Here is a 15,272-nt window from a genome sequence, read left to right as displayed (position 1 = left end):
AAACCCAAAGAGGACCACACCAAGACACATCATCATTAAAATGCCAAAGGTGAAAGATAAAGAGAAACTCATAAAAGCAACAGGAGAAAAGATGAGAGAGTTACCTACAAAGGGGTTCCTGTAAGACTATCAGCTGATTTCTCAAAAGAAACTTTGCAGGCAAGAAGGGACTGGCAAGACATGCTATTTATTTCACAGGACATCATGGTGTTGATACCAGTGTTGTGCCCGGAGTGAGGGAGGGGTCACAGGAAACCCCTGAGGCAGCTGGGAGTGGCACTCCTGGAGTAAAGGGTAAACAAACCCTAGGGGGAGCTTTGCATTGCCCTGGCAACTGAGCTAGAATGGTGATGAGGTCCCACCCTGGACTGGACACTACTATCTAGAGTGAATGACAGAAAAACCCTGCTACCCACTTCTGGTCCCTGACTTAAGAGCAAACAAGTGGTCACAGAAATACATTTACCTAAAGGTTAATGTGAAGTCAAGAAGGTGTTGCTGACCTGCCAGTCTAGCCTAGTGGATTGCCTAGAAAACTGCATGCCTCCAGAGTGCTTGGAACTTTGGGCCAGGGAAATTTAAACAGAGGGCACTCTGTTTCCTTTCCCTCACTACCCTGTTGGGGCCTGGAGCATTCCTGGGCCCACAGGCCTTGGAGACCATGTGATCTGGCAGCAGTCCAGAGTCCCAGGCTCAAGAAGTAGCAGAGGTGGTGTTGCTGTGCTGGCTGTGTGCACACAGACTCCAGAAAGATGCCTGAAGCTGACTGCGAACAGAAACTAGCTAAGCTGCCTGGACCATGGTGCTTCAGCCACTGTGTTACCCGAAGAATGATATTTTAAATGGGAGAAGAACTCCAGGTGCAGCCTTGAACTACTCAGGCAAAAGGCGGTGGGGTTATTTTTCTTTGAGAGTTTTAGAGGAAATGGGCTCTAAGGCAGAAACCTCCCACTCTTCCAAAGTTGAGTAGCTTTTGAATAAATGACCCCTCTTCTTTTTCCTCAAACTTCTGCCTCCAGAGTTTGCCTACTGGGCAGTGGGCAGTAGAACCCCATCACTGTTCAGTAACAGTGTGTTTTCTATGAAACTAATCTTATGATATAATGATCCCTAAAGGATATAGCCCACATCTTATTCATTTAGTACCTGACACAGTAAGTTGTATTAATAGGTAATTCATACATATTCTTGAATGAATGGATTAGATTGTAAACTCCCTTAGGGGAAGAGTATGCTTTAAATGCTCCAGAGCCCTGCAGCATCCAAGACATTGCAGAGAACGCAGTAAGCATGAATAAGCAGTTTGTGATGAATGTCAGGGAGAAAAAACCTTCTACACACAGGAAGACAATGCATTGGCATCAGACTGTCCCCTTGTTTTTACTTAGCCAATGTTCTGTAGCACCACTTTAGATGGAGATGCAGTCTGGTCAAAAACTTCTCTCTCAGCAGGTGCATGCTATAGAAACAGATAATTTGCTTTTTTCCTTTCTACCCTCCGGGACACAGAGAGACAATGGTTGCTATTTTATAAGACAGGTTATTGGGAAAGTTGACAGTTTAGATGAATGGGTGAGCATTTTGGCAGTGAAAAGAATAAACACGGGGGTATTAGGAGAGCCATCAAGAGATGCCATCCCCAGGGGCTGAATAAACCCATCTGCCAGTGACATTATTCAAAATCACAGTCCAAACTGCAATTGTTTGGCAAATAGACTCTCACATCATTAGATAAAAAACATAAGTAGTGACAGGTAAAATTGTATGAAGGCTACCTTGTTATGTGTAGTGTATGCCTGAGGGTCATTTTTGGGTGTGTAGAGTACCATTTGGAATTAAAATCATTCACTAGTAGTTTCTAGGAAAAGAATAAAAGAAAATAAAGGGATGCTGGGTGGATGCCAGGTGAACATGGGTCTGCTGCTATATCAATGGCAGAGTCACATATGTATCCACAGATACAAAGAGTATGGTCTGGAAGAAAGAGGAGAAAAGGTAATAATTCAAAATGACTTTGGTCTCCTGATGAATGCCCCATAATATGGACCTTTTCTCTTTATTTCTTAGCTTATAGCCACTATCTTCTTGTTACAAATTAGGGCCCATTTTCAATACATAGTATGCAATGGTACTATCACAGGATGGAAAAAAATAAAAAATATATATTCTGTCCTTTTCCCATTTAATATCTACAGATACTTAGCCAAAAGAAAGCTTCTCACCAACCTTTCATATTATGAACAATCTTAAATTATGCTCACTCTTTAGGATTAAAGGTATTATGATCTAATGACCCAATTAAGTAGATTTACCCTAGAATAGTAGCATTAATACTTGTTTAGGGCTATCTCAGCATAAGGTGTCATGTGGGACATCTCATCTTATGAAACAACTGAGCAGACCCAGAGAAGAAAATTGACAGGCACAGCAACAGCATCCCTGAGAAAAAGAGAAAACTGACACTGGAAATCGTAGAACCTCTTAAGCTGAAGAAAGCCCCATGTACTTAGGTCACTGTCATCAATGAACTGTCCAGAAGAGGTGTTGTCAGCATCTACAATCTTGTGATGGGGCAGGGAGAAACTCTTCACATCGGTTTGGGCTGTGACAGCCTCTGACCCCATTTTGTTCATGTCAATCATCATGCAGAATTCACCCATTAAAAAATGAAATGAATTATTCTTTGTATTCTATGAGTAACTTTCAGTTGTAGATTTCAAAGCACCAGCCAAATTCTCACATCTTTCTTTAGAGAGTCATAGTATATGTAGTTCTTTTTAAGATGCTATTTTTATATGATTGTGAGCCACTAGAAAATAGAGTTTGTGGGATGGATCATGCTTGAAAACTGCTCATTGAAAAAGGTGAGGTTCATAGACATCCCACGGAGAACTTAGCCATCAATGAAGTAGAGCAGTGTGATTGATCATTTACCATGGCCAAAGATGACAAAAATGTTGGGGAAAATAAAAGAAAAAAGAATCCATCTCTGCCTCAAGGAGGATTCTGTAGAGGACAGAGAGAGGAGATACCAAGCTTTTGAGTTAGACAGATCTACATTTGAATACTGCCTCTATTGCTTTCTGTGTGATCCTGGGTAAACATTTTAACTACTATGAGGCTTAGTGTCCTTATGTGTAAAAATAAGTGGGAACCATTATCTCACAGGATATTTGTAACAAATGTGGTTGGTACATGATGGGTGCCACACAATGCTTCCATCCAACTTTGATCTCCCACCTCAAACCAGGCAGACAAGGTTTATACAGAATGATACAATTTAATAGAGTCAGCTTGATATAAGGGACAGAGCAGGAGGGGTTTAGAAGACTTGGCTCCTAGACCTAACTCTACCACTATAAGAATAACTGCTTGTAATAAAGCAATTTTAGTTTATAATCATGTTAACGTATATTCCCAGTGGGTGATCTAAAGTCAGCAACAGTATGTCACTGAAGCTCAGTTGCATCACCTGAATCTTCAGTTACATCATGAGAAAATCTCTTATGTTCTGTATGTGCTCCTCCAACTCTCCAAACTTATGATTCTAATTTCTAAGCTACATAAAAGTATTATTATTTGACAAAGCAGTACAATGAACATAGAAAGATCCTGATGAACTTGGGAACCTGAAAAAGTTTAATAGACCCATTAGAACTTTGCATGTTTCTTGAATCATGGATAGGAGATAAATAGATAAAAGGAAGATAAGAGGATGTCCCCAAGGGAGGGTTACAGTCTGAGCAAAGGCAGGAATCAGAATTGAAAAGTTATGCAAGGTCGAGAGAGAATACAGTAGTCCCTCTATATATCGCAGTTCACTTATTGTGGCCTCACTGTATCGCAAGATTTTTAAAAATATTATATTTAATTATTTATCATGGATTTTTCACTATATCGTGGGATTTTGCGGTACTGTATACATATGTTGTTAAAGTTACAGGGGGTTAAGAGTGTATAATATGTTTAAGAACATAAGTAGTGTTTATAAATTGTGGGAGTGGGAAAGGTTAATAAGGGACTGTGAATGGTTTATAAGTGTGTGGAAAGGATTTATAAAGCCTTAAAATATATATAAATACTAAAATAAATGTAAGGTTCCTACTTCGTGGATTTTCACCTATCGCGGGGGGGCGGGGGGTGGGGGTCTAGAACATAATACCCGCGATAAGTGAGGGAATACTGTAACCTCAATGCAGCAAGCAAGAGTGCTGGAATATAATATACAGAAAGGCCAAGGCCAGAATTTCAATACACTGCAAAGCCAAAGATAAGATAACCTACAGCAGGAAACAAGAGCTATTGTAGTTCTTGTGTGGTTGAGCCTCTCTCCTGTTGCACTCATGGTTATCAGCATAGTGAACAACCAACACCTCTAAAACTGTTTCCAATCTTTTATCTTCCTAAGTATGTTTCTCCAGGGCTCAAACTACAACGTATGCTTGTTTTATAGAAGATTGAGAGTAGACACACAACAATGTACAGAGATTGGCCAACTGACTGAACCAAATATAATGCTGATCCACATGCCTTGGCACTAGAATGGTATTGCAGTCAAAGAACATGGACCACACACCAAAATAATATAAAATAATTCAGCTCCAATTTTTATTTTTTCCCTAACACCTAACACCATGAAAGGAAAATAGTGAACACAAAACTTCTTAAAATCTTTTTCCTTCTCCAGTGCATGAATTGCAAACATTGTACCTGTTCTCAGGTCCCTCCTCAAAACCACCTGAATTCACCCCTCAAAACCTTCTTGCTATCATCCTCTGCCCACCCCCTAGTTTGTTATCCCCCTAGTCCTGGAATGAATCCAGGGAGGAAGCAGAAAAATATTGAATTAACCCACTTAGAATTCTTGACAGTAAGCAGGAGGATGGAAATTTTGCAGCCATTCATATATTCATCATTTTCACAGATATTTCCAACATCTACTCTATATTAAACCAAATGTGTTTACGTATGTTCAATATTTTGCATTTCATCTGGATTATATCACATATGGGCTCTGAAGAACCCAACTCCACAGACCTAACAAGAGAGGATAGTCGGCAACCCTGTTCTGTTCAGTAGCACATCTCTCGAGCAGGGTCAGCTCTTGAGAGGTAAGCACCTTGCTGTATCTAAATTGGCTCTGAGCCAGAAAAAGAACCTTGAGCAGGATTTGAGTAGAAACGAAGAGAAGGAAGTCATTGGGCAGCCCAGATATGAACACAAACTGCAGACTCCAAAGTTCTTCAGTGGAATTTTGAGTTTCTGGCTTGTCTAACCTCAAGAGAAATAGTCTTCACAGGACCCAGAAACTTAACTTTTTCCAGTTGCTCCTGCTATCCCTGAAATCCCTCTGTTAAGGGGTCAAAATATCACTTGCCTCTTCTATACGTCCTGATGAAAATGAGAATACCTATAGTCCAAAAGAGCTAAAGGAGCCCTGCCTCTGAGGTCTTGGGACAGAATTCCTAACACTCTTGGAATAGCACAGGGGAAACCAAAGACAAAGCTTTTCTCCCAGGGTATGGAGCTATATTCATTCCAATATATCTTCCCCTTCTCTCCACTTAGCATAAGTCCCTTTCTATTAATTGAGGGCAGCCTGAACCCAATTTACATATTCCCACATTAACAAACCCTCATCTACTTTTTATGACAAGCCTGTGCCCACCTACAAACCTCTCCCAAAGTATATGATGAAAAATTTAATTCTTGAGAGCTGTGTGTCTGCAAGGCAGAAAGATGCCCTACATATTTTTTAACTGATCAGTCTAAAAACAGCATCAGCCAATTTAAACCACTCTTTGTAAAGTATCATTTGCATCAGGTTTGACAGCCTTCCTGCCACTTTCCCGCCCCATTATGATATGAAACAGCTGAGCTACCAATTCCGAAAAAAACTAACTTTCTGTTTGAAACTGCAACTGAACAGTCATGGCCATAGGACTGGAAGCTGACCTCAGCTCACATCATGAAGCTCAGCCTGGGAAATTCTGGAGAAATTGCATCAATCTAGAGAAGGTAAAAAAAACTAATCTTTTTCGTGTGTGTTATGTCAGTGGGACAGGACACTGGTAGCTCTGTGCTCGGTGTGGCTTCAGGTGATTGTACCAACACTACTTAGGAAACCATTGCTTTCTGTGCTGGGGAGACTACTCCTTCCCCACTGGATGCTGTGATCCTGATAGGGCTTCCTATCATAACATCCAGCCTCACTGTCCATTGAGATGGACATGTGACCAAGACCAGCAATTTTTATATCTTTTCTCATAGTACCCATAGTGCCTGGTTGATTGGGAGAGAGTGGAGAGCCTGACTCAGAGTTCATGAACTACGAAAAGTGTAAGGTGAGGTTTTTCTTCCCTGCCTTAGGGGAAATCATTGCCTATAGCAGAAGAGAATGAAATCAGAGACAATTAGAAGTGAGAAATGGATGTGCACGGAAAAGATCATGTCGGTACCAACTCATTGTTTGTTCTCGATGGTCCCAGAGCTGCCCTTGTTCCCTCAGCTGTCCTCTTGTTTCTGTGAACCTATTCAGTTAAATGGGACAATAATCACCTCCTCTCAGTATAGGCCAGTTTGTGTTCATTTTTTTGTTACATATGAGTGGGGACCACTCCCAAAAAATAATTATCTTCTGGAAGGCAGGCCCTTTGTAATACAGACTTCCCCTACTAGATGGGTGTTGTAGGGACCTATCTATATCAGTGTACCAGCTGGCATTGTTGTGAGAGGATGTGTTCAGCTTTAATGAACTTTTTTTTAAGACTCTTTCAACACGTTTGCCCATTAATGATGGGTGATTTATGAGCTCACCTGCCCAAACTACACTAAGTGTTCAGCAGCTTTTGACCAAACACAGCACAACCCACATGACCCACCCACCCAATTCACCCAATCTTACCTCAAGCAACTTTTTCTTTTTTGTTTCCCTGGATGAAAAAAGTCCTCAAAGGGAAATGTTTTGCTGATGTGGAAGAGGTGAAACAAAAAACAGCAAAAGCACTAAAAGGCATCATAATCAACAAGTTCAAAAACTGTTTTGAGCAGTGGAAAAACCATCTCAATAGGTGTATTTCATCAGATGGAGAGTACTTTGAAGCTGACTAAGGTTAAAACATATAAGAATAAATACACAATGTTTTATAAATAAATTTGATTTGCCCCCCCTTGTATGTAAAGAATACTGAAAAAAACAAAAATTAGTCATTAGAAGTGGAGCATTACAAATATTAGGTCCCAGAATTCAGAACTGTTTGATTTTTAGGGATAGTGTGGTTGATAATATTGCTTTCATCTGGGCTGGTAAAATGGAATTATTTGTTATTTAATATCATAGTAAATGGTTAAATGCTCTCTTGTCATCTTTTGGATCATACCAAAAGGGCCTTTAAGGACTGGGAAGACTAATGTAGGAATAGTGGAGGGTGCAGGCTTCTGCTTATGGTTACCAAGGGATTCAATTAAAGGAAGAAATCTTATTAGCAGCTGGCATAACTAAAACTATAAAATGATCCATGTTTAATATTTTTACAATAAACCCTTTTCACCTGTTATCAACATCCTTCTTGATCCTGTTCAAGCCCCATCTCCTGCACATAACTAAGAAATCTAAATCTATGGCAGTTCAATGAGGGACCACCGGCCATGTGATTTTCCCACAAGAGAAACCACAAAAAGCAAGATACACATTCAGAATACTGAGTGCCCACCATGCAAATTTGACATGACTTCTGCCTTTTTGGGAGTTAACAGATTCCTGAAGCATTGTTGACAACACATTGGGACAGCAGTGGATTATCGGAAAAACCAACCACTGGGTTTCCTTTTATAGGGATTCTGTTTTCATTCTTTCCTAAAATAAAATCAGGCCAAAGAAAACTATGATAAATTTTGAACACTTGGACAAATACCAAAGCTACAAAAGCACCTTGTAAACAGGATGAAATCTTTTTAACTCTTGAATAAAGTTCTTTTGTGGGTTGGTAGTCACATCTCCCTATTATGTATTTTCTATTTCTCTGTGCTCTTAGAATAAGACCACCGAGATTCAACTCTAATTATCAAATAAATGTCAAAATTTACTGTTTCATTCATTCACTCATTTGTTCATTTGTTCATTCACCAAATATTTATTAAACTCATGCTCTGCAGCAAGTTGTGTGTCAGGTAAAACCAGGAGCAGAGTAGAGCCAAGAGTGAGAAAATGATTACAGATTCTGTTTTGTAACCAAGTGACTATGGGACCATAGGTCAGATGTGAAAATACTTTGCATTTCAAGTTCTTTATATGTAGAATGGGATTGAAATCTGTGTCTCACAATTACAAGATGATCCAGAAGCATAAATGAAATAAATATGTACAAGTCTATAATGACATAAATGAATGATCATACAAATAAATGAAAGAAAAAGAGCAAATCAGAAAAGTCGCAAAAATAAATGTAGAAGGACTTAGGGAAATAAAATTGTCACTAGACAGATAAATGCTGCAGGCAAGATCCACAGGTAAATGCTGAAAACAATGAGTAAACCTTTAAGGTATTGGTCAGTGTTGGCCTCATTCTAATCACCTCAATAAGCTGGGCCCAAGACAGAAAGATGTGATGACCAGTAGTTTCCAGTGGAATTGCTTCCTTACCCAAAATGTTACTACAACCCCACAATTATTTGGAAACTTCTTCGAATAGTGAGAAAAAAGAAGAGGACAAAAAAGATAAACTTTAGAATAGCCATTTGTGGAGCAATAAAATATGGATTTTGCAACAACCTCTGGATGCTCATGGTACGCTCCTTGCCAGGCTAAATTCTTTTTTTTTTTAAATAACATTTATTTTTTAAAAGTTAACAAGTGCATATAATAGAAAACTGAAAAACACAAGAAGCAAAGAACGAAGCCATCTATAACCACAAGTTTATAGTTGACATGTCCTAAGCCCCCTATGTATCTATGCAACTAAGCTTCCATTTTTGTGTAATTAAGATCATAAAATTATGAATCATGATTTTTCACACGTCATGAATATTTACCATTTCAAAGTCTCAAAACTATATGAGTATTCTGATTACCAAGAATACACTACACCAACTCAATCTGGAAAGAAAAAAATGTAATCCTGTCTCTCTTGGTGACAAAAATTTCATAAAGAATAAAAAGAGCAACATAAATAAAGATAAAGATATGGGCAAAGTTACAATTAAATTACTGCATTCCCTTAATGTTCAATTAAAAATAGGACACAAAGGAACAGCGTACACAAAATACAATGCTTCTAAGAGAATTCACTATGATCTGTACGTTTAAAATATTAGCAAGGAGGTAAGTTTGGACTGAAATGTTTTACAATGTATTCCTACAGTACAACCATATCAATGGTTTATCAGCACAATGTAACTATGAACACAACCATATGCATTCCTCCCTCTGTCCTTCCTCCTGCCCCTGCCGCCAGCCCTAGGAACAAATCCTGACACCCATTTCTGAGATGGTTTAACAATGCCATGTCCAAAATGCCTCTTTTCTATCAATTGTTAGCAGAAAGGTATTTACAAATTGGCTAATTCACTAACTCTATTTTTATCATATATTGCCACCTCAGGACATCTAAAAAGCTCAAGATGTTGCAAAATAATGAACCTTGTCTATAATAAACACAAGTACTTTACAAAAACGCACATAGAGACCTGTGGTTATAATCTAAAACGTTCTCCTAGATATAGAGATACTAGCAAAGAGCCCTTCCCTTCACCCCTCCTCTTTCTTCCTCCACCATTTCAATGACTAGATACAGGACAGTCCTTCCTAAAAACTTAGAAAAGGGAATTTATAAAGGGACTATTTTACTACCTTTACTTGTAATATACTTTGGGCATTAAGACTTGTTTATCCTTGAATACATAGCAACATTAACTAAAATGCACATATGTAACAGGGTAAATCCTAATGAAGCAGGGACTCAGCTACACACAGGTGAGTTGCAACAAAGTAAAAAGCACAGCTTGTAATGTGGGGAAAGAAAACACCTATCTTCATTGTTCTCCCATTGTATCGGCTGCTGTAACATTATAGTATAGTAAGGTTTTAAATCAATAAGAATTGTAAAGGTAATGGCTTAACTCCAGATATTATGCCTGCCCCATGCTGGGCCACAGAGGGGTGCACTGTGCAGGAGCTGAGATTGACTGGGATCTGAAGTGAACAGAGCAACGATTGAAGGTACAGAAGAGACAGTCACAGAATTGAAGAAAGAAACCCTAAAACACACTGATTACAAAAATCTAAAAATGGTAGCCACGATATTTTTAAAGGACCTTTATAAATTAGTGAATACACCTAGAATAAAGTAAATGAATTCCTGTAAGTTCAGAAGAAATGAGACTGTGAGTCTGGGGAGGTAAGCCACCACTAACGCTGCTGCATACCCAAGACAGTCTAAGGATCTGCTTGGGCTACAGTATCAGCAGATGAGGGGGAAGATTAACTAAGCCTGTCCCTGCGCAGAACTGGACACTGGGCCTCCGATCCCCCTGTACAAAGCAAGGGCTCAGGAAGGACTATGTGCAGTGAATCAGAAAAAAAAAAAAACAACCCTCAGTAGAGGAAAAAAAAAAAAAATAAGGATGCATCGTGCTCTTTGCCTGGTATCCCATGAGCTCTACCTGGATTTGGATCTGAATTTATACTTTTTTTTCAATTGAAGAAACCACAACCTGAGAATTTAGTATAAAGTAAACATGGTCCTACAGTAGTGCCCCTGGATGCCTGAGGAATCACGGGCACATCTCTCAGGAGAAACACTCCTCAGCATGGACCTCTTATACTCTTACAGAGAGTGAAAGTCAGTGGAAATACAAAAAAAAAAAAAACCATACACACAGAGACTTCACATTTATGAAATAAGGAAATAAAAATAAGAGACATAGCAGGAGACTGCCCAAAATGAACAAACTGGTTTGATAAGGATTCAGATATCACTTTTGGAATTGAAAAATATGATCACTGAAAAAAAAAGTGCAATGGAAGGATTAAATATTAGAAGAGACACATTTAGAGGGACGAAGTCACTAGAAGATAAACAATGAAACTGAACAGATTGAAGCACAAAGACTATTGAAAATAGGAGAGGAATGGAACAACATACATCTAAGTGCTGGGGCAGAAGGAAATAAAAGAGAAAATAGGATAATATTCAGAGAGATAATGACCTAGAATTTCTCAGAATCTATGAAAAACATGAACTCTCAGACCCAGAAAGTCATTAAACCCCAAGAAGAGTAATATTAAAAAAAGGAATCACATTACACCAAAGATAAAGAGAGCAGGTCTTAAGTGCAACAACAGAGAAAAGATAGACTATGTACAAAGAGCAATATTTAGATTGACATCTAACTTTTTGATGTAAAAAAACCCAGAAAGGTAAGAAATAGTAACCAAATATTTTTAAATTTGTATTCTATTTAAAAGTATCTTTGAAGAACAAGAATGAAATAAAAATATATTCACTTAAACAAAATATGAAAGTCTGCCACTTGCAGCACTAAAGCTTATAAAATATATTATTTAAGACAAAAGAAGAATGACCCTGAGGATGAAAAGTGAGCATAGAAAATGCTATATATGTGGATTAAACAAAACAATTCCTGTACAAAATTAGGAAAATAATTAATAATATAAATATTATTTTTTAAGTAATAAAAGTAAGTAGTGAAGTTAAAAACAAATACAGATATTAAAAAGCTAAGACTGTCATGTTTAAGTGTGGAGTGTGTGTTCAAAATTAAAACATTCATCCATTTAGCAATATTTGGTGAGCACGTACTATAAGCAGAAACTATTTGATCCACTTGGGTATACAAAAGTGAACAAAGCAAAAAATTCTTGTTCCTGTGAAATGTGGATATTAGTATAGAAAAGCAGGCAATAAGCAAACAAAGTCAGACAATGATTAATTCTATGGCTAAACATATAGGAGAGGGAGAGAGAGAAAGCACACAACCGAAAAGCCTCTTTATCCCTTCATATCTATCATTACAGTCCATATATTTTTCTATAAATTTATTTATAATACATAGAAAATTATTCTATGGCTTTTATATTTTTGAAAGAGAGTAAAACTCAAGTTTAAACCTAAATATATAAAGTACAAACATTAAAATTTCAAAACTGAAAAATTGAAGTAATGTATGTATCTTCCAAATGGATATGAGGAGTGGTTAGATAATGAAATAAGGAAGAAAAAATTCAACAATTCAAAATAAATCAAGAAAGGATGAAAATCTGAGATACAGAAATACAGGACAAATAAAAAGCTTCAAAATAAGATAATAAAAATAAAAATGTTTCAGAAATTACAGTAAACAAAAATAGACTGAGCTCTGTGGATAAATGGCATGAACTGCTAGACTGAATTACAAAAATCAAATAATATATGCCCTTTTGGTGAAACAAGCCTCAGACATAAAGCTAGAAAAATATAGAGAATAAAAGGATAAAATAAACATTAGGAAAATATTAGCCAAAAATATCTAGTATTTAGTATATCTATATCATACTAATCAGAATAGGCTTTACTATATATATATATGTGTGTGTACATATATATCAGATGTAAATATATGTATATTCTATATAAACAAATAAGCATATATAAATATGTACATATGTGCATATGTACCAATATGTATATATACATAAATATATAAACAAATATATATAAAACCAGAGTTAAAGATCATACCATAGTGGGAGAAACAAGATGGTGGAGGAGTAAGTGGAAGCTACACTAACTTCCTCCCAAAACTAGTCTGGATTTACAACGTAATTTTGGAGAAATCATCTGGAATAACCAACCGAACACCAGCTGGAGAGAAGTCTTATAACCACGGAGAGACAGAAAAGGCCGCTACATCACAACGTGACCGGTAGGGAGTGCAGAGACGCGGAAAGGCTGGCTGGGCTCACACGGGTGGCAGCTGAAGGGACTGAGAGACAGCTCAGCAACCGGGAATTCCCCCTGAGAAGGGCAGGGTCTAAACCCCCAGCTGGGCTTCCCAGCCTACAGCAACAGAGTGGAAAGTAAAATAGTATCCAGCTGAGAAAAGCGAACAGCCACAGGGTTTCTTCCTAGCCGGAGAGAAACAGCTGGAGAAAAAGAGCTCTTAAGCGGATCACATATGAAAATATTCTGCCCCCACTTACCCTGGGCTCAAGCAGAGGGAAGACAGAGAGGACTAGAGACACTTGGGGAGAGTTTGGCGTGGTGGCTTTGAGGGGAGAGCTGGGGAAGCGGCCGGTGGGTCCCAGAGCTGACTCATCCCCACACTGCAGGCAGACCATTCCCGGCCAAGTGGCATCAGCCTGAGGGGAAGCAAAGGCCCTGCCTACAGGAATTAAGCTGCCACACCCACGGTCCTTAAGCCTGACGGCTAATCACAGATTGAATAGATTAACAATTAAAGGAGACAGACAAAGGCAGTAGATCCCTGGAAGTCTCCAACAGGCTGCCTAGGCCCAGACTGGTACAGGATGTGACGCCACCAGGGGCAGATCCAGGAAGTGCAGATCGTTCTAAGAAGCACCAACAAACAATAGGAGTCACAAAAATGGGGAGACAGAGAAACAACCCCCCATCGAAAGGAAAGGTAGAGTCCCCAGAAAGAGTGCTAAATGAAACAGAGGGGAGCAAACTATCAGATATGGAATTGAAAGCATGGATTATGAAGAAGCGCAATGAGCTCAGCGGAAACTACAAAGAACTCCAGAAAAACTACAGTGAACTCCAGAAGAACTATAAGGAACTTACTGAGAATTATACCAGCATCAAAAAAGACATGGAAGCTATCAAGAAGAGCCAGGAGGAAATGAAGAATATGATCTCTGAATTGAAGAACACAGTAGAAGGAATTAAAAACAGGCTAGAGGAAGCAGAAGATCAGATCAGCGAGCTGGAGGACAATGTAAACAAAAACTCACAGACAGTGCAACGAAACAAAAAAAGACTGAACACGACTGAAGAGGCTCTAAGACAGCTGCAGGACAACATGAAACGTAATAATATCTGTATCATAGGAATTCCAGAAGGAGAAGAAGAAGAGCAAGGGATAGAAAACCTCTTTGAAAAACTAATGACAGAAAACTTCCCTAACATGAGGAGAGAAAGAATCATGCAAGTCCAGGAAGCACAGAGGGTCCCAATGAAGATGAACCCCAACAGGCCCACTTCAAGACACATCATAATTAAAATGCCAATATTCAAAGACAAAGAGAGAATCCTACAAGCAGCAAGAGAGAAAAAACTAATAACATACAAGGGAGCTCCAATAAGGCTATCATAAGATTTCTCAGCAGAAACACTACAAATCAGAAGGGAATGGCAAAATATATTCCAAGTAATGAAAAACAAAGGCCTACAACCAAGAATACTCTACCCAGCAAGGCTCTCATTCAAAATGGAAGGTGAAATAAGGAATTTCCAAGACAAAAGAAGGCTAAAAGAATACATCTCCACCAAACCAGCATTGCAAGAGATGCTAAAGGGTCTGCTTTAAGAAGATGAAGAAACAGAGAGAGACAGAGAGGAACATGAGTACAAAGGGGGAAAATGACAATGAATAAGTACTGAAAGAAAGAAGGAACTTCTACCATTTGCAACAACATGATTGGAACTAGAGAGAATTATGCTTAGCGAAATAAGCCAGGCAACAAAAGAAAATTACCTTATGCTATCACTTGTTACAGGAAACTAATGAACAACACAAACAAATGAGCAAAATTGAACCAGAGGTATGTAAACAAGGAATAAACTAACAGTAACAAAGGGGGAGATGGGAGGGAGAGAAGTGGTAAGAAGGGGAAGAGTCTAGTCAAAGAACATGTATAAATGACCCATGGACATGGACAACTGGGTGGAGACTGAATATGGAAGAAGGGGGGGCAGGGGGCAGGGAAGCAAGAGGGGGAAAAAAGTGAGACAACTGTAATGGAAAAACAAACAAACAGAAAAATTTTTAGTGCGGGGAAAAAATAAAAATATAAAGAATAGAAATGCAAGTTCAGTGAATATTAGAAGGACAAGGATTTTCCTTCACACTGTATATATTTTCTCCCTATCTGATCCCTCCAGAATTTGGCATTCTAAAGAAGTAATGACATAAGTTTCTTTGCATAAAACTAATAAGACCAGTTGTTAATAGAGGTTTTTTGTTTTTTTTTTTAACTAAGACTTTGAATGGAATGTCATGCCTAAAGGAGACATGCTTGGGCTTTGGTTGTT

This window comes from Furipterus horrens, unplaced genomic scaffold (assembly GCF_987537825.1).
Source record: "Furipterus horrens unplaced genomic scaffold, mFurHor1.1.pri manual_scaffold_6, whole genome shotgun sequence".
Taxonomy (NCBI): domain Eukaryota; kingdom Metazoa; phylum Chordata; class Mammalia; order Chiroptera; family Furipteridae; genus Furipterus; species Furipterus horrens.
The sequence above is the reverse complement of the archived record's forward strand: the minus strand, read 5'-3'. Positions refer to the sequence as shown.